Below are 15,958 nucleotides of genomic sequence, written 5' to 3'. Positions count from 1 at the left end.
CGGGGGTCGGGGGGGTGCTGAGTGGGCCGGCGGGGCCGGGGGGTGCTCGGCCAGGGGTCTGGGGGCGTGCTGAGTGGGCCGGCGGGGCCGGGGGGTGCTGAGCGGGCTGGGGGCCGGGCGGTGCTGAGCGGGCCGGGGGGTGCTGAGCGGGCTGGCGGGGCTGGGGGGTGCTGAGCGGGCCAGGGGTGTTCGGCCGGGGGGCCGGCGGGGCCAGGGGGTGCTCGGCCGGGGGGCCGGGGGCCAGGCCGGGGACCGGCAGTGCTGGGCGGGCCAGGGGTGCTCGGCCGGGGGCCGGGCCCAGGGCCAGCATCCCAGGGCCCGAGCCGCCCCAGGCTGGAAACGCCGGGGGGGCCAGCCTGGGCTGCGCCTCCTCCCCCCACACCGCCCCTTACCTGCTTCAGGCTTCCCGCAAATCAAATGTTCACGGGAAGCAGGGGAGGGGGCGGGGACTTTGGGGAAGGGGCGGAGTTGGGGCGGGGCCGGGGCCTGGTGGTGTGTCCTCCTTTTGGAGGCACAAAATATGGTAACCCTAGGACAAGGCCTGTTTAAAAAGTTGGGGAGTCAGGTGTCTGAGGTGGGAATCAGCCACACATCACTCAAGATTATCTCAAACATCAAGATGGCACGTATCACTGTGTTTAAAGTAGGGGAATGGCACTGGCAATGCAGGGTGCGTGCTCGGTGTTCTCCGATCCTGACAAGTTCTCTCACCTAGCGTTCTGCTCCGAGTGTAGTAGTTGTGAGCTCTCCCACAGCATCTCTCCAAACAGCTGTGCACAATACAGCAGCTTCCCTGGTTAGGTGACACTCCTTGGCACTTGTGGGGTTTATAAACCCTGTCCTAAATTTTCAAAAATGACTTTGGGGGCCCAACTTCAGGTTCCTTTTAAAGGGGCTTGATTTTTTTTCAGAGGCAAAGGACTAGGGTGGGGTTACCGGACATATGGGTTTTCCTGGACATTGCCTCTTTTTTGATCCTCTGGCCGGGTGGATTTTTCAAATAAGAGCAACGTCTGGGATTTTTGCAAGCAGATGTTGTGGCTCAGAAAGAGACCCGATTTGTCCCTCCCCTGTATCAACAGCTGCCAGAACCCTAGCTCCTGGGAAGGGGGGAGAGAGACAGAGACACTGACAGACGGCTGTCGCTGTATCCTGGGCCTGTGTCAGCTGCCCTGCCACTGTGACAGGGAGTGATACTGCCCCCTATCTCAAGAGAGAGGCTGAAGATATTTCTTCCTCTCTCCCCCGACAGTGTGTTGTTTTTGTTTTGTTTTTAGGGGGGGAGGTGAGGGAATGGGATGGCAGGGCTCCGGCTCTCCCCTTTATCCTCGCTTCCCAGGTGTGCACAGTCCTTTTGTACAAGCCCCAACCACTCAGAGCTCTTTTATAAAAACACACACACACACACACACACACACACACACACACACACACACACACACACACACACACACACACACACCACCCAGCTCCTGGAGTCATGGGATATGAGAATCTCTTATTCCTGCCTCTTCCCCCCCACCCCGCTCCCCAAATCCCTAAAAAGTCTAGCCTGCATGGTTGTGAAGTAAAGCTCAAAATATAACCCTGGAACAAACTGCCTAGGGAAGTCATGGAAGCGCCTTCATTGGAGGTTTTCAAAAGGAAGCTGGATAGCCGTCTGTCTTGAATGGTTTAGACACAATAAATCCTGCAACTTAGCAGGGGGTTAAACTAGATGCCCCTTGCGGTCCCTACTTGGATTCTAACCCCTAAGGGCTCAGAAAGCAGAAAGCAACCCCCGGGTTTTTTAAATGTCATGATCTTTAGGGTCTGAGCTAATAATCTTTGCTTGTATGGGCTTGGCAATATTGTATACAATAAAACTCCTATGAGCCACTCAAAACCCTTTCCTCTCCCTCTCAGTCTTACGCACCTGGCCCATGCTTTGGGACTCTCATTCCACAAATTCCTCCTGGGAAAGGAACTCTCCTCCAGAGGAGGATAGTGCATGTTTCCCTGCCTCTTGTTTTCACTTGGGCCTCTGCCAATTGCAGTCAGTGCTGGGTGTTTACAGATAACTTCCATGGAACCCTGCCCGCCTAGGCAAGTAGTTTCATAACTTACTCGACAAGCCAAAATAATTGCTAGGGTTGGCCCAGAACCTACAAAGACAACACATGCTCATGCGGTAGAGGAAGATTCCAATCTGTTGCTGCCTGAATATGCAGATTTGTGTGTGTTTGTGTTCACGGTTTGCTTAGTCAGATAAAGCATCCAAAACTCTTGATTCAATCTTCAGTTTTATTTTTTTTTAAGGCATTTAATTCCTTCCCATTTCTGAATGCCCCTCTTTCTCCCTCCATGGGGGAGGGGATGGAGTGAATTTGCTTGTTAATTTAATTATCCCTTTCCTTTCCGTGACCCATTGGCCCCTGCTAGGTTTGGTTATGTAGCTTTAATTAAGATGGTTTTAAATTTAACAGGAGCTGACAGGATTGGTGGGTGGGGCTGGCTCTTTAATACACTAGTTTGGGTCTTGTGAGAGGTAAGACCGTTCCAGGAACGTAATTTACCATATTCCCCCATCCCGTCTATTTGTTTTATCATGGAGAAATTGTAGCTGGATTAAGGGGGATGGGGGAGGAAAGCTACATTGCCATGAATGAGTAATGAATGGGGTTCCTTCACTCGCATCTTCGCTGGGTAACTGCTGAACATTACGGAAAGCCAAGCTCGCATTCCAGGCAGCAGCACAGGGAACGGTGGGCTTCATCAGGAAGCTGGCTGTTTAAACTCACTGTTGCCCACCCTTGCGGCTTTGTGATGTGTTTGGTGTGTTCTTAAAACCCTAGCTCCTGGAGTCAGCAGAGTCTCCCCGAATCACTTTGCATTTGAAAAAGAAAGTTTCTAGCCCGTTATGGTTGTGGAGAAAAGCTGGTATGTGCCCTGAGTGCCTTCAGGTCTGAGCCTGTAATGTGCCAAGAGAAAGAAGCAATTTTTCCTCTCCAAACACCTTGTGGTATTTTGGAGCCTGACTCATGAATTTTTTTGAATGCCTGGGGTTGGCCATGCTGTGAACCGTCATGGCCTGGTTTGTAATGTTTCTTTGGCACAGATTTGCATCCCTGCCAGTCAGCTCACGAGGTCAGAGTGGAATCTCATCAGGCCTGTGTGGCAAGTGAGGCAATGTGATCTTCTATCTATGGTACTAACGTGGCCTCTATCACCATAGTACTTGAGCGCCTCACAATCTGTAATGTAGTTATCCCCACAATACCCCTGGGAGGCAGGGCAGTGCTAGTCCCCCCCATGTTGGGAAACTGAGGCGCCAAGACTAAATGACTTGTCCAAGGCCACACAGGAAGTCTGTGGTGGAGCAGGTAATTGAACCAGGTCTCCCAAGACCCAGGCAGCAAAATTAACTACTGGCCCATCCTTCCTGTTGGACTGAGCTAGCCATCATGATGATGCGAGAGAGGTTGGGAACAACCCACTCTATAGATGACTCTGGCACGAGAACCCTTTGACCTAACATGCTGTCTTGTCTCTTACTGTGATGGGGCCAGTGTGGCCCTTCCCCTGGTTATGGGTTGTAAAGTGTGGATCTAAACTTGCCCAAAGGTCTTGGCAGCAGCTTAGATCCGAGCATTTGGTTGAGAACCATCCAGCTTCTTTGACTGCAAGCACTAGGATGTCTTCATGTGGCAGGTGAGAGACCCTGAAATGTTAGGGACTGACGCTGAAATCTGTTAATCCCAACAGCATCCTGAAACAGGATAGCAACTTTCCAGTTGCAGCACTTCCCCCTAACAAATGGCCTGCAAGACCAGAAGACATAAAAATGTCTGTTCCCTTGGAGCCACTGCCTTGGATGTTGCAAGAGTTGCACTGGGGAGATTGGCACCATGCCCACCTGTAATCGGAAATCCTGCCCTTTAATTACACCCGTTCCACTTTGACAGGCTAGAGTTGCTCCATGCAATTCTCTCTTCTGGCCTCTTCTGTGAAGACTGAGACCCAAACAAGCAAAAGTTCAAGATTTAGAGATGGAATAGACAAGATCAGCCATGCAACATTTGGAACTCTCTCTTGTATAGTTCTAGCACTCTGAGAGTGTGGGTGAGAAATACTTTCTCTCTTCTCCCTCCCTCCCCCCCCCCAAAAAAAATCTCTATTGCCTCAGACTCTCTGATGTGTAAGACTTGTACTTTCGCTCGCTCTTGCATGGAGACCTGGACTACACTTAAAATTTAGATCAACCTAGCTATATCGTTCCAGGAGGCAGGGGGGTGTGGGGGGGAGAGAATTCACACCCCGGAGAGCCAGAGCTATGCTGCCCTGGACCCCAGCATAGATGTAGCTAGATCAATGGAAGAATTCTTCCATTCATCTAGCCACCGCCACTGAGGGAGATGGATTACTTACAGTGACAGTAAAACCCCCTTCTGCGATGTAGGAAATGTCTGCATAGCGCTTGTAATGTGACATAGCCATAGTCTCTTCTGTCCCTCTTGCCAGCCTAAAAGATCCACTTCTTAGGGTATGTCTACACTACGAAATTAGTTCGAATTTATAGAAGCCGGTTTTATTGAAATCGGTTGTATACAGCCGATTGTGTGTGTCCACACAATACAATGCTCTAGGTGCTCTAGTCGGCGGACCGCGTCCACAGTACGAGGCTAGTGTCGACTTCCGGAGCATTGCACTATGGGTAGCTATCCCAGAGCTATCCCACAGTTCCCGCAGTCTCTGCCGCCCTTGGAATTCTGGGTTGAGATCCCAATGCCCGGATGATGCAAAACAGTGTCGCGGGCGGTTCTGGGTACGTGTCGTCAGGCCCCTCCCTCCCCCGTCACAGCAACGGCAGACAATAGATTCGCGCCTTTTTACCTGGGTTACCTGGGTTACCTGTGCAGACAACATGGAGCCCGCTCAGCACAGCTGAGCTCACCGTCACCATATGTCCTCTGGGTGCCGGCAGACGTGGGACTGCATTGCTACACAGCAGCAGCTGCTAACTGCCTTTTGGCGGTAGACGGTGTAGCATGAGTGATAGCCGTGGGGCTGGCAGCCGTAGGGCTGCATTGCACCAGCCCCTTGCAGGCAATGGTATATTATGACTGGTACCCATCGTCGTCGTACTGGTATGGCTGTCAATCATGGCCACCTGGGCAGACATGCTACTGTTTCGATGATGACGGTTACCAGTCATAATATACTATTTTCTGCCAATTGCCCAATATTGTCCGCTAAGCACCCAGAAGAGGCCGAGGGCGATGCTGGGTGCTGGCGGACGTGGGGCTGGCAGACGTGGGGCTGCATTGCTACACAGCAGCAGCCCCTTGCCTTTTGGCAGATGATGGTATTTTATGATTGGTATCCGTCATCATCGTACTGGAGAGGCTATCACTCATGCTGCACCGTCGGCTGCCACCTTAAGATGTAAAAAATAGATTTGTTCTGTGTTCATTTGCTTCCCCTTCCTCCGTGAAATCAATGGCCTGCTAAGCCCAGGGTTTCCAGTTTAATCTTTGGGGGGACCATTCTGTGTGACAGTTGTTTGTGTTTCTCCCTGTTCCTGTACCTGTACGCCATGTCGTCACTCGGCCCTCCCTCCCTCCCGCCCTCCTTCTCCTGGTCCATCAGATACTACTTTCGCGCCTTTTTTCTGACCAGGCGCCATAGCTAGCACTGGGATCATGGAGCCCGCTCAGATCACCGCGGCAATTATGAGCACTATGAACACCACGCGCATTGTCCTGGAGTATATGCAGAGCCAGAACATGCCAAGGCGAAACCCGGACCAGGCGAGGAGGCGATTGCAGCACGGCGACGAGAGTGATGAGGAAATTGACATGGCCATAGACCTCTCACAAGGCACAGGCCCCAGCAATGTGGAAATCATGGTGTCACTGGGGCAGGTTGATACCGTGGAACGCCGATTCTGGGCCCGGGAAACAAGCACAGACTGGTGGGACCGCATCGTGCTGCAGGTCTGGGACGATTCCCAGTGGCTGCGAAACTTTCGCATGCGTAAGGGCACTTTCATGGAACTTTGTGACTTGCTTTCCCCTGCCCTGAAACGCCAGGATACCAAGATGAGAGCAGCCCTCACAGTTGAGAAGCGCGTGGCGATAGCCCTGTGGAAGCTTGCAACGCCAGACAGCTACCGGTCAGTCGGGAATCAATTTGGAGTGGGCAAATCTACGGTGGGGGCTGCTGTGATCCAATTTGCCAGGGCAATGAAAGACCTGGTGATAGCAAGGGTAGTGACTCTGGGCAACGTGCAGTCAATAGTGGATGGTTTTGCTGAAATGGGATTCCCAAACTGTGGCGGGGCCATAGACGGAACCCATATCCCTATCTTGTCACCGGAGCACCAAGCCACCGACTACGTAAACCGCAAGGGGTACTTTTCAATGGTGCTGCAAGCCCTGGTGGATCACAAGGGACGTTTCACCAACATCAACGTGGGATGGCCGGGAAAGGTACATGATGCTCGCGTCTTCAGGAACTCTGCTCTGTTTCGAAAGCTGGAGGAAGGGACTTTCTTCCCGGACCAGAAAGTGACCATTGGGGATGTTGAAATGCCTATCGTGATCCTTGGGGACCCAGCCTACCCCTTAATGCCATGGCTCATGAAGCCGTACACAGGCAGCCTGGACAGGAGTCAGGACCTGTTCAACTACAGGCTGAGCAAGTGCCGAATGGTGGTGGAATGTGCATTTGGACGTTTAAAAGCGCGCTGGCGCAGCTTACTGACTCGCTCAGACCTCAGCGAAAAGAATATCCCCATTGTTATTGCTGCTTGCTGTGCGCTCCACAATATCTGTGAGAGTAAGGGGGAGACCTTTATGGCGGGGTGGGAGGTTGAGGCAACTCGCCTGGCCGCTGATTACGCGCAGCCAGACACCAGGGCGGTTAGAGGAGCACAGCAGGGCGCAGTGCGCATCAGAGAAGCTTTGAAAACGAGTTTTGTGACTGGCCAGGCTACTGTGTGAAACTTCTGTTTGTTTCTCCTTGATGAACCCTCCAACCCCCCCCCCCCGACCCGGTTCACTCTACTTCCCTGTAAACCAACCACCCCACCCCACCCTCCCCTCCCCTCCCGCTTGCAGAGGCAATAAAGTCATTGTTTTTTCACATTCATGCATTCTTTATTAGTTCCTTACAGAGGTAGGGGGATAATTGCCAAGGTAGCTGGGATGGGTGCGGGAGGAGGGATGGAAAAGGACACACTGCATTTTAAAACTTTAACTCTTATTGAAGGCCAGCCTTCTGATGCTTGGGCGATCATCTGGGGTGGAGTGACTGGGTGGCCGGAGGCCCCCCCACCGTGTTCTTGGGCGTCTGGGTGAGGAAGCTATGGAACTTGGGGAGGAGGGCTGTTGGTTACACAGGGGCTGTAGCGGCGGTCTCTGCTCCTGCTGCCTTTCCTGCAGCTCAACCATACGCTCGAGCATATCACTTTGATGCTCCAGCAGACGGAGCATTGCCTCTTGCCGTCTGTCTGCAAGCTGACGCCACCTATCATCTTCAGCCCGCCACCTCTCCTCTCGTTCATGTTGGGCTTTTCTCATCTCCGACATTGACTGCCTCCACACATTCTGCTGTGCTCTATCAGCCTGGGCGGACATCTGCAGCTCCGTGAACATCTCGTCCCTCGTCTTACGTTTTCTCTTTCTAATGTTCACGAGCCTCTGCGAAGGAGAAACATTTGCAGCTGGTGGAGGAGAAGGGAGAGGTGGTTAAAAAAGACACATTTTAGGGAACAATGGGTACACTCTTTCATTACAAGGTCGCATATTTCGGCTTGCAGGCAGCCATCGTAGGCCACAGTGTTTTGGCTTTTTTAACCTTCTTAACATGTGGGAAAGGTTGCAAACAGCAGCGCATTTCCCATATCAAGGATGAATTGGGTTGTCCATTTAAAATGGGGTTTCAATGTGAAAGGAGGGGGCTGCGGTTTCCCGGTTAACATGCGGCACAAACACAAGTAAACCACCCCCCCCACACACACACGATTCTCTGGGATGATCACTTCACCCCTCCCCCCCACCGCGTGGTTAACAGCGGGGAACATTTCTGGTCAGAATAGCAGGAACGGGCGCCTCTGAATGTCCCCCTTAATAAAATCACCCCATTTCAACCAGGAGAGCTTTCTGGAGATGTCCCTGGAGGATTTCCACTCCATCCCCATACACGTTAACAGACTTGCTTGCTTTTTTTTTGTAATGTTTACAAATATTTACAAAGTTACACTCACCAGAGGTCTCCTGTGTGCCCTGAGGGTCTTGGGTGAGTTCGGGGGTTACTGGTTCCAGGTCCAGGGTCACAAACATATCCTGGCTGTTGGGGAAACCGGTTTCTCCGCTTCCTTGCTGCTGTGAGCTACCTACAGTACCTCCATCGTCATCTTCCTCGTTCCCCGAACCGTCTTCCCTGTGTGTTTCTCCAGTGAGAGAGTCATAGCACACGGTTGGGGTAGTGGTGGCTGCACCCCCTAGGATCGCATGCAGCTCCGCGTAGTAGCGGCAAGTTTGCGGCTCTGCCCCGGACCTTCCGTTTGCTTCTCTGGCTTTGTGGTAGGCTTGCCGTAGCTCCTTAATTTTCACGCGGCACTGCTGTGTGTCCCTGTTATGGCCTCGGTCCTTCATGGCCTTGGAGATCTTTTCTAATACTTTTCCATTTCTTTTACTGCTACGGAGTTCAGCTATCACTGCTTCATCTCCCCATATGGCGAGCAGATCTCGTACCTCCCGTTCGGTCCATGCTGGAGCTCTTTTGCGATCCTGGGAGGACTCCATCACGGTTACCTGTGCTGATGAGCTCTGCGTGGTCACCTGTGCTCTCCACGCTGGGCAAACAGGAAATGAAATTCAAACCTTCGCGGGTCTTTTCCTGTCTACCTGGTCAGTGCATCTGAGTTGAGAGCGCTGTCCAGAGCGGTCACAATGAAGCACTGTGGGATAGCTCCCGGAGGCCAATAACATCGAATTCCGTCCACACTACCCCAATTCCGACCCGCAAAGGCCGGTTTTATCGCTAATCCCCTCGTCGGAGGTGGTGTAAAGAAACCGGTTTAAAGGGCCCTTTAAGTCGAAAGAAAGGACCTCGTTGTGTGGACGTGTCCAGGCTTAATTCGGTTTAACGCTGCTAAAGCCGACCTAAACCCGTAGTGTAGACCAGGCCTTAGTCTGGCATGAAGCAGGTGAATTTATTAACCTCTGGTTTTGCAAACCATTAAAGGGGAAAGCCTGTCTCAGTGTGACTGACTATATTTGCCTTCAGAATTAGGCTCTGAACAGGGCCTAGCTAGGAGCCATGCTCACTGTTCTTTCCCCACCTCCCATCCCAGGGATGGGGAGATAGGAGGATGCAACTGCTCTAATTTTAGTATTGTGACTTTAGTATTACAGCCATGTGATCAGTACTCAAAACTTCCCAGACATCAGTTAACCAAAGAGCTGAAGCTGCCCCTATTAGCCAGAGCCTACTGTACTGGGGTAGAGCTGTGCTGGAAACTATTTTCCCATTCTGTGAACATCTTGAGATATCTGAAACCATCCAAATTTGGGACAAAAACTCAACCTTGCACTGAAAATCCAAAAATAAGCTTTTAATTTGGATCAATAAAAACATCTCCGTTTTGATTTTTTTTGTCTAATTTACTGAAGTTTCAAAACAAAAAGTCATTGACTCGAAAACCAAGCTGTTTGTCAAAGTCTCCCATTCTGATGTTTTGGAAGCTCTTTCCAAAAAGTTTTTCCAAGTCACCTGATTATTTGTTTGTGAAACAGGGTCAGTTTCAGTGTCGAGGAATTGATGCTTTTCAGTGAAGAGGGGTTTGTCAAATTCCCAACCAGCTCTATCCAGGGGCAATCACTGCCCTTGTGAGAAGTCTCCCTTTTCTCTCCATCTCCTCACAAAAAAAGCTACTGAAAAGAGGGAGATGCTGTGGTTCTTACCAGGGTGCTGGCCCTGGACCTGACTGGGTCCTCCATCCTCTTTGGGGCTAGCAGATGTGTGCTGACTCAAAAGCTTCCTCCCCTCCAGCTGTCTCCCAACAACTGGAAAGGTTGAGGGTGGTCTCATTCCCTGATCTCCTCGGCACTGGGGAGGGCAGAGGGTTTCCCCCACCTCCCCTGCCTCCTGGCTGCTTTAACAGGCAGTGTCTTTGCTAATGCAGTGGCATTTTAGAGGTCCTCTCCAGTGCCTGCTTCAGCTACTGCTGGGTGTTTATTTCCAAGTGGAACTGACCCTTTGCCTACTACAGGGTTCTTCTGAACAGCAGCCATGAAAACAGCAAGACATTAGTACGGTTTCACTCTGCTGCTGCTCAGAGCTTTCCCAGGCTGCAGTAGAGGCACTAAAACTGCTTATCTGCTGACTCAGGAAGGCAACACTGCATCCGTTCACACTTGGCTCCCATATATAAAATGTCCCTGCCAACCAGAGGGGCTAGAAACGTGGACTTTTGGTTAGCAGAAAGCTTCAGTTCTGCACAGGCTGAAGGTACGGGTTGCACTTGCCAGTAATGAGGCGAGGAGAGGGGATTTTCATGCTCTGCATAGGATCCGCGTACTAGTGCTAGGATTCACACCTCCAGCCTAGCGCGCTGCTCTAAGTACAGTACCCCAAGGGGAGGAGCATGATCTCATCCTTTGTGGGGCCTGAGCCCCACCATTCCTAGGGCTTTGGGACTTTTGCTTTGTAGATGACACTATTTGCCAAGGCCTCTGCTTTCCTGTAATAGAAACAAGAATGTGGTATCTCCAGATCTTGGTCTGGTAACATGGTGTGTGGGTGTCTCTCTCCTTAGCCCTTCTGGAAAGGAGACCGCTTCCCCTCCTCCACCAGTCTGGAAAGCTGTAAAAGCCACACTGATAGCACTCTGGCCTTGAGATATTTGGGTACAAGGAGCCTCTCTACTCGGGAGCAGTGGGCGGGCGAGTCTTTCTCAAGGAGACAGACTGGCTTCAATGCAGCTGGATTTCCTCGGGCTGCAGCTGGCGAAGTGTTGCTCTGCCAAGGGAGACGTAAGTCACTGGGGTCATTCTCTTGCCCCTTTTAAACTCCTGGGGTAGCAGCTCCAGGGGGAATTCAGGACAAGAGATCCTGGCTCGGTATGAACTGCTGGGAGACTCTCCCTTTTGTTGCCCCCCCGTGGGGTGGCTCTCAACTTGTGAGGGAAATTCTCTCTTCCCCATGGGTCCTGTAGGAGGCACCAGATGAGACCCATAGGCACCTAGCCAGCCTCTTGCCCCTGTGATGAATACATGTTGTAGTGTGAGAGTGCAGACTGCTGCCCTCTGGACTGTGCCATAGGCCCCATTCTGTTACCAGCTAGTGGAGATTCCCCTAGGTTCAGGTGGCAGGCGCTCTGCTTTGGAGCAGGAGGCTCTGACCCCACCGGTGACCGTTGTCAGCATGCTGCACACCAGAACTTCTAGGTTCCCCTGTATCTGCATCGCCTGGGGTCTCTTGCCTTAGCAGTGGATTGCAAGCTCTCTGGGGCGGAGACTGCCTTGTCCATGTTCGTGCAGGTCCTGAACCATGATTGAGACTCCTAGGTGCTACCACAACACACCTAGCTAATGGCCATGGATTTGATAGTGATGCCTTCACTTCAAAGGGCTCTTTTTCTCGCCCTCTCCACCATTTCCCCTTCCCGGGCCTATCCTGGCTCTGTCGGAGGGGAGCGCACGATACAGGCGCTAGCTCGGTGCGCCCTTCTGCTTGGCGGGAGGCTCCGTGCCACGTGTACGGAATCTCTCTAGAACAAATGCGGCGATGGGCTTGCAGATGGGATGCAGAGCACAAACCGAAACGCCGCCCGCTCCAGGGCCTCCAGGGGCTGGCCGATCCAAAGGAGTGGAAGCAGCGCTGGCCAGGTCTGGAGGCATTCCCCGACAGTTAATTTTTACTCTCCATATGCCAACGCTTTCTTTTCACACCCTGTGGCTCATTCAATTAACAACCCCACAGCTTTCCAGATTTGCCGTGGATGAAGCCGGGGGGCGGGCGGGAGGAAATGCTGTCTAAGCACCATGATCTGAACCAAGCTGAACTATGCAGCTGAGTGCCTTGTTTTTAATTGCTTTTTGGGGGGGTGGAGGCCATTTGCTAAGATCTGTCTTGTTCTGTCTCCTGAGGGCAGGAATTGCATGTCTCAGCTTATCCATCGCTTCCCTCTCCAGCTCCCTCCCCTCTGTTTGGTCTTAATCAGTGCCACAGCTTGGGGTGGGTGGAGGGTAGTGGATGGAGGGAAGAGCTGTGGTGAAAACCTGGAACTGGATATTTGGGAAACGTTCCTCTTGGCTGCTGGAAAATGCTACAAAGCTCCAAGGAAAGGGCAGATCTCATGGATCACAAACGCCTTCGCTATTTGGTATCTCGCTTCCCTCCTGCCCGTCCAACAGTGTCTATGGGAGCGGGCCGTTTTAAGCCTCTTGAAGAGGGGATTGCAAGCTGCCACTGTTTGGCAGAGTAAAGATGGGCAGAGCGGGATCTGATGACTTAATGCCAAACAGGGTGGCAGCATGGTTGTCTGTCTGGTTAGAGCACAAGACTCGAGGTGGGCAACTGCCTGTTCTAATCCTGGCCCCATCACTGCTTTACTGTGATCTTGGGCAAGTCTCTTAACCCGTCTGTGCCTAGTAGATTTCTGTGCAAAATGGGGATCGTGCTTAAACCTGGTGGTGGTGACTAATCTGTTAGTTTGAAGTGCTTAAGATCCTTGGGTGGAAGGTGCTAGGGACGTGCCTGCGTTACTTGTTAGTACAGGTCTGTGGCATCTTACGCTGGGGTTACGTTCCGCAATCAGCGCGTAAAGCGAAAATCGCATATAGTCAAAATTACATTGAGGGTAATGGCAGGCGAAATCGCCCGCACTACAGGTACAGTATTTATTAAAATGTCTGTCGCATCTTACGCACATTTAACATGCGCGATTTCAGCTTTACGCGGTCGGCAAAAACAAAACCAAAAAAAAAAGAGAAAAATAACAATTTTAATACTGTACCTGTAGTGCGGGCGATTTTGCCCACCGTTACCCTCAATGTAATTTTGACTATACGCGATTTTCGCTTTACGCGCTGACTGCAGAACGTAACCCCAGTGTAAGATGAGACAGACCTGTACTGCTCTGCTTATCAACCATCCCTAATTAGAATGGAGGTCTTTCAAGTTCAGCATAGACCAACTTGCATCTGTGGCATGGTCTGGTAGAGAGGTGCTGGGCTGGAATTCAAAGTCCTTGAGTGCGTAGCTGAACCCAACTCTGCCACTGATGTAGTGTGTGACCTTGGGCAAGTCATTTCACTGCCTCTGTGTCCCCTTCTGTTTTTTTTTTTTTTTTTTAAAAGCGGGGGGGGATGGGGGAGACTTTCCAGTGCTTTGAGATCTTGAGATGGGCTTTTGTCACTTGGCACCATAGATGCAGGCAGCAATATTCTGTACACTGGCTTCTGCTGAGCTTAAAGAAGAGTCCATAATTTCTCGAAATCCCCAGACAGGATGGTACAAAAATTGTTTCTGCACCTCCACCCTGACCTGCAAAGAGTGGACAGTGCAATGTTAGCAAGAGGGAAATTCTGAAAAGGTTTTTACCATCTGCCCTGGGATGAGCCCACCTAACCCAGGAGTTAGAGCCCTAAGGGTGTCCGCTTCCAGAACATGATTAGCCTGGTCTATGTCAGACAAACTTCCCAAACACTTCCCACTGTGGCTGATGCCAAGCAGAGAGACCCCGGAAAGCTAGGGTAGGCAATGCTTACGTGCTCATATAGAGGCTTCAGCAGTGCTGGGGGCAGGAGGTGTTGTACAGCTTGTCTAGGGTTTTCAATATTTCCTCCTGTAACTTCTTCCCTTCCTTTGCCATCCTCCCACCCTTAGTAATATTGTGTACCACAGGAGTACCTAGAGGCACTGTATGGACTTGGTGAGGGGCAGCCCCTGCCCCAAAGAGCTAACAATCCAGCCAAGAGACATAGGGTGGGGGGTATTAAACTGAGGGGAAGTAACTTGCCAGAGGTCACACAGCAGGTCGGTGGCAGAGATGGGAATAGAACCCAGGATGACGTCCTGGCCCAACTGACTTCACTCCAAATCTTTACAGTCCTAGTCCAGTGCCTGAATTGTTACTACCTTGTCTATCTTCCCGGCCAGACCTGTAATCCATCTCTTTTCCCATGGATGCTTTTTCTTCTGTGTCTTGGTGGAATTTTTTTAATATCCCCTCATTCACTGGTAGCATCTCATCTGATCAGACATGCTGAGCAGCTCAAGCCATGAGGGTTTTTTTTTTTTTTTTTTAATGTGATTCAGACTAGTCACCCATCTTGCTAAATAGTGAAATTCAAATACTGAACATCAGCCAAAAAAAATGCAACTAGGAAGATTCCCTTTCCAGAACTTCACTGCGGCTCTAACAGAATCAGACAGAGCCAAGGGATGCAGCCTCCGTAGACCTGTCAAATGCAGTGGAGTATGGGTGTGGGAAGGGAATCTTATTTGTATGTACTGCAATCCTGAGTTGAGACTGTGACTTGAAATCCACGCATCCTGCTGTGCAATTACATCGAGCAAATATTAGTCAAGTACGAATTACAAACTGTTCTGTCTTAGAGAGCTGTCAGTCAAATGCTGCTTGTTCTTCTAATCAACCTCACTAAAAATAGTGGCAAAACTTATTAGCAGGGAGAAGGGAGGGATATCAAACTGCACTGTAGCGCATCTGCTGCATGTTAAGCAATGTACTCAGAAACTGCCAGCCAAAATACCCCCGTGGGACTGAGAGGAGATGTTTGGTTGGCCTGGTCTGCTTAGATCCTGGCAATAAAATCCATTGTTCATATCCGCCCCAGTGCAACAGAATATTAAAAAAAACAAAAACACCCTCCCCTCCCCCCACAACTTTAGCCTTTGCCATACCCCCTTGTCTTGGGATCCTGTTAATTCTCAAGCTAAGCAGGGGCTGGGTCAGGTTTTTGATGGAAGATTTCAAAGGCAATCTTAGATGCTCAGAAGCAGTGTGTGCTCTCATTTGGTCCCTGTCTACACCGATTCTTTCTAAAATCTTTGACCTGTGCAGCTCTGCTGGTGGGAGTTCTCAGGTAAAAGATACAGGCAGCCACTGGTATTGAGCCCCGCTCTGAGCCAAGTTAGATGATACTGTGGTAAATACACCAGTGACTGATCTATTCTAGTTCACCCACCATTGCTAACATCAATGGCACTTCGTGGCTTTGTCTACACTAGATTTTTTTGACATAGGTTTTGTCATTTGGATGAAATGTGAAATCATGGGCCTGGCCATTTCTCGTGCTCAATGATCCCACAGCACTTTAAGAGTAAGGATGTTGCTCGAGATGCCCTAGTTAAACCCCAAATTCAGTAATTCTAGTCTGAGTTTCCCCTGAATTTTCAAATAGGTAGTGGTGTTGTACCTCCACTAAGCCTTAAATTGTTTATAGCTGCGGCTTTCATCCCAGAAGTGGCTGCATTTCAGGGTAGCATATATGTTCTTGGTATATTCCCCCCCCCCCCGCCCGTGGATTGAAGGGGTGTGTGTGTGTGTGTGTGTGTGTGTGTGTGTGTGTGTTGCTTTGGGAGCCTCTGAAAGCTGCTATAGAAGTACAAAATGAGTGACTTAGTGGATTTTTTTTTTAAACTCCTTGTGCCCCTGTTGGGGGTGAGGGTTAGAGGAATAACTCTCTGAAGGTGGAACTCCAACTAATAACTACTCCAAGGAGTGACCTGTGTGGCAATGATGTGATTGGACCCACATCATGTCAGTGAGAGCACTGGTGACGCTTCTGAAAGGATTTGCTTTCAGACTAGAAGAAATTCAGCTGAAAGGGGTCCAAGAGCCTGAGCATGCTCAAGAAATGGAACCTAGGTGGTAGAAACCAGTTAAAACCTGAGCCTCCAGTTCACCCGGGGATTTTGGGATGTTTTGGATGGCATATTGGGC

General features: G+C 50.8%; 1 protein-coding gene across 2 annotated transcripts in view; it reads left to right on the top strand.

Moving 5' to 3' along the window:
* The window catches only part of SRC (SRC proto-oncogene, non-receptor tyrosine kinase), a 72,794-nt gene that overhangs the window by 22,985 nt on the left and 33,851 nt on the right, over positions 1-15,958 (top strand). The window lies entirely within an intron of this gene.

Source organism: Trachemys scripta, chromosome 12 (genome assembly GCF_013100865.1).
Source record: "Trachemys scripta elegans isolate TJP31775 chromosome 12, CAS_Tse_1.0, whole genome shotgun sequence".
NCBI lineage: Eukaryota > Metazoa > Chordata > Testudines > Emydidae > Trachemys > Trachemys scripta.
The sequence above is the reverse complement of the archived record's forward strand: the minus strand, read 5'-3'. Positions and strand labels throughout refer to the sequence as shown.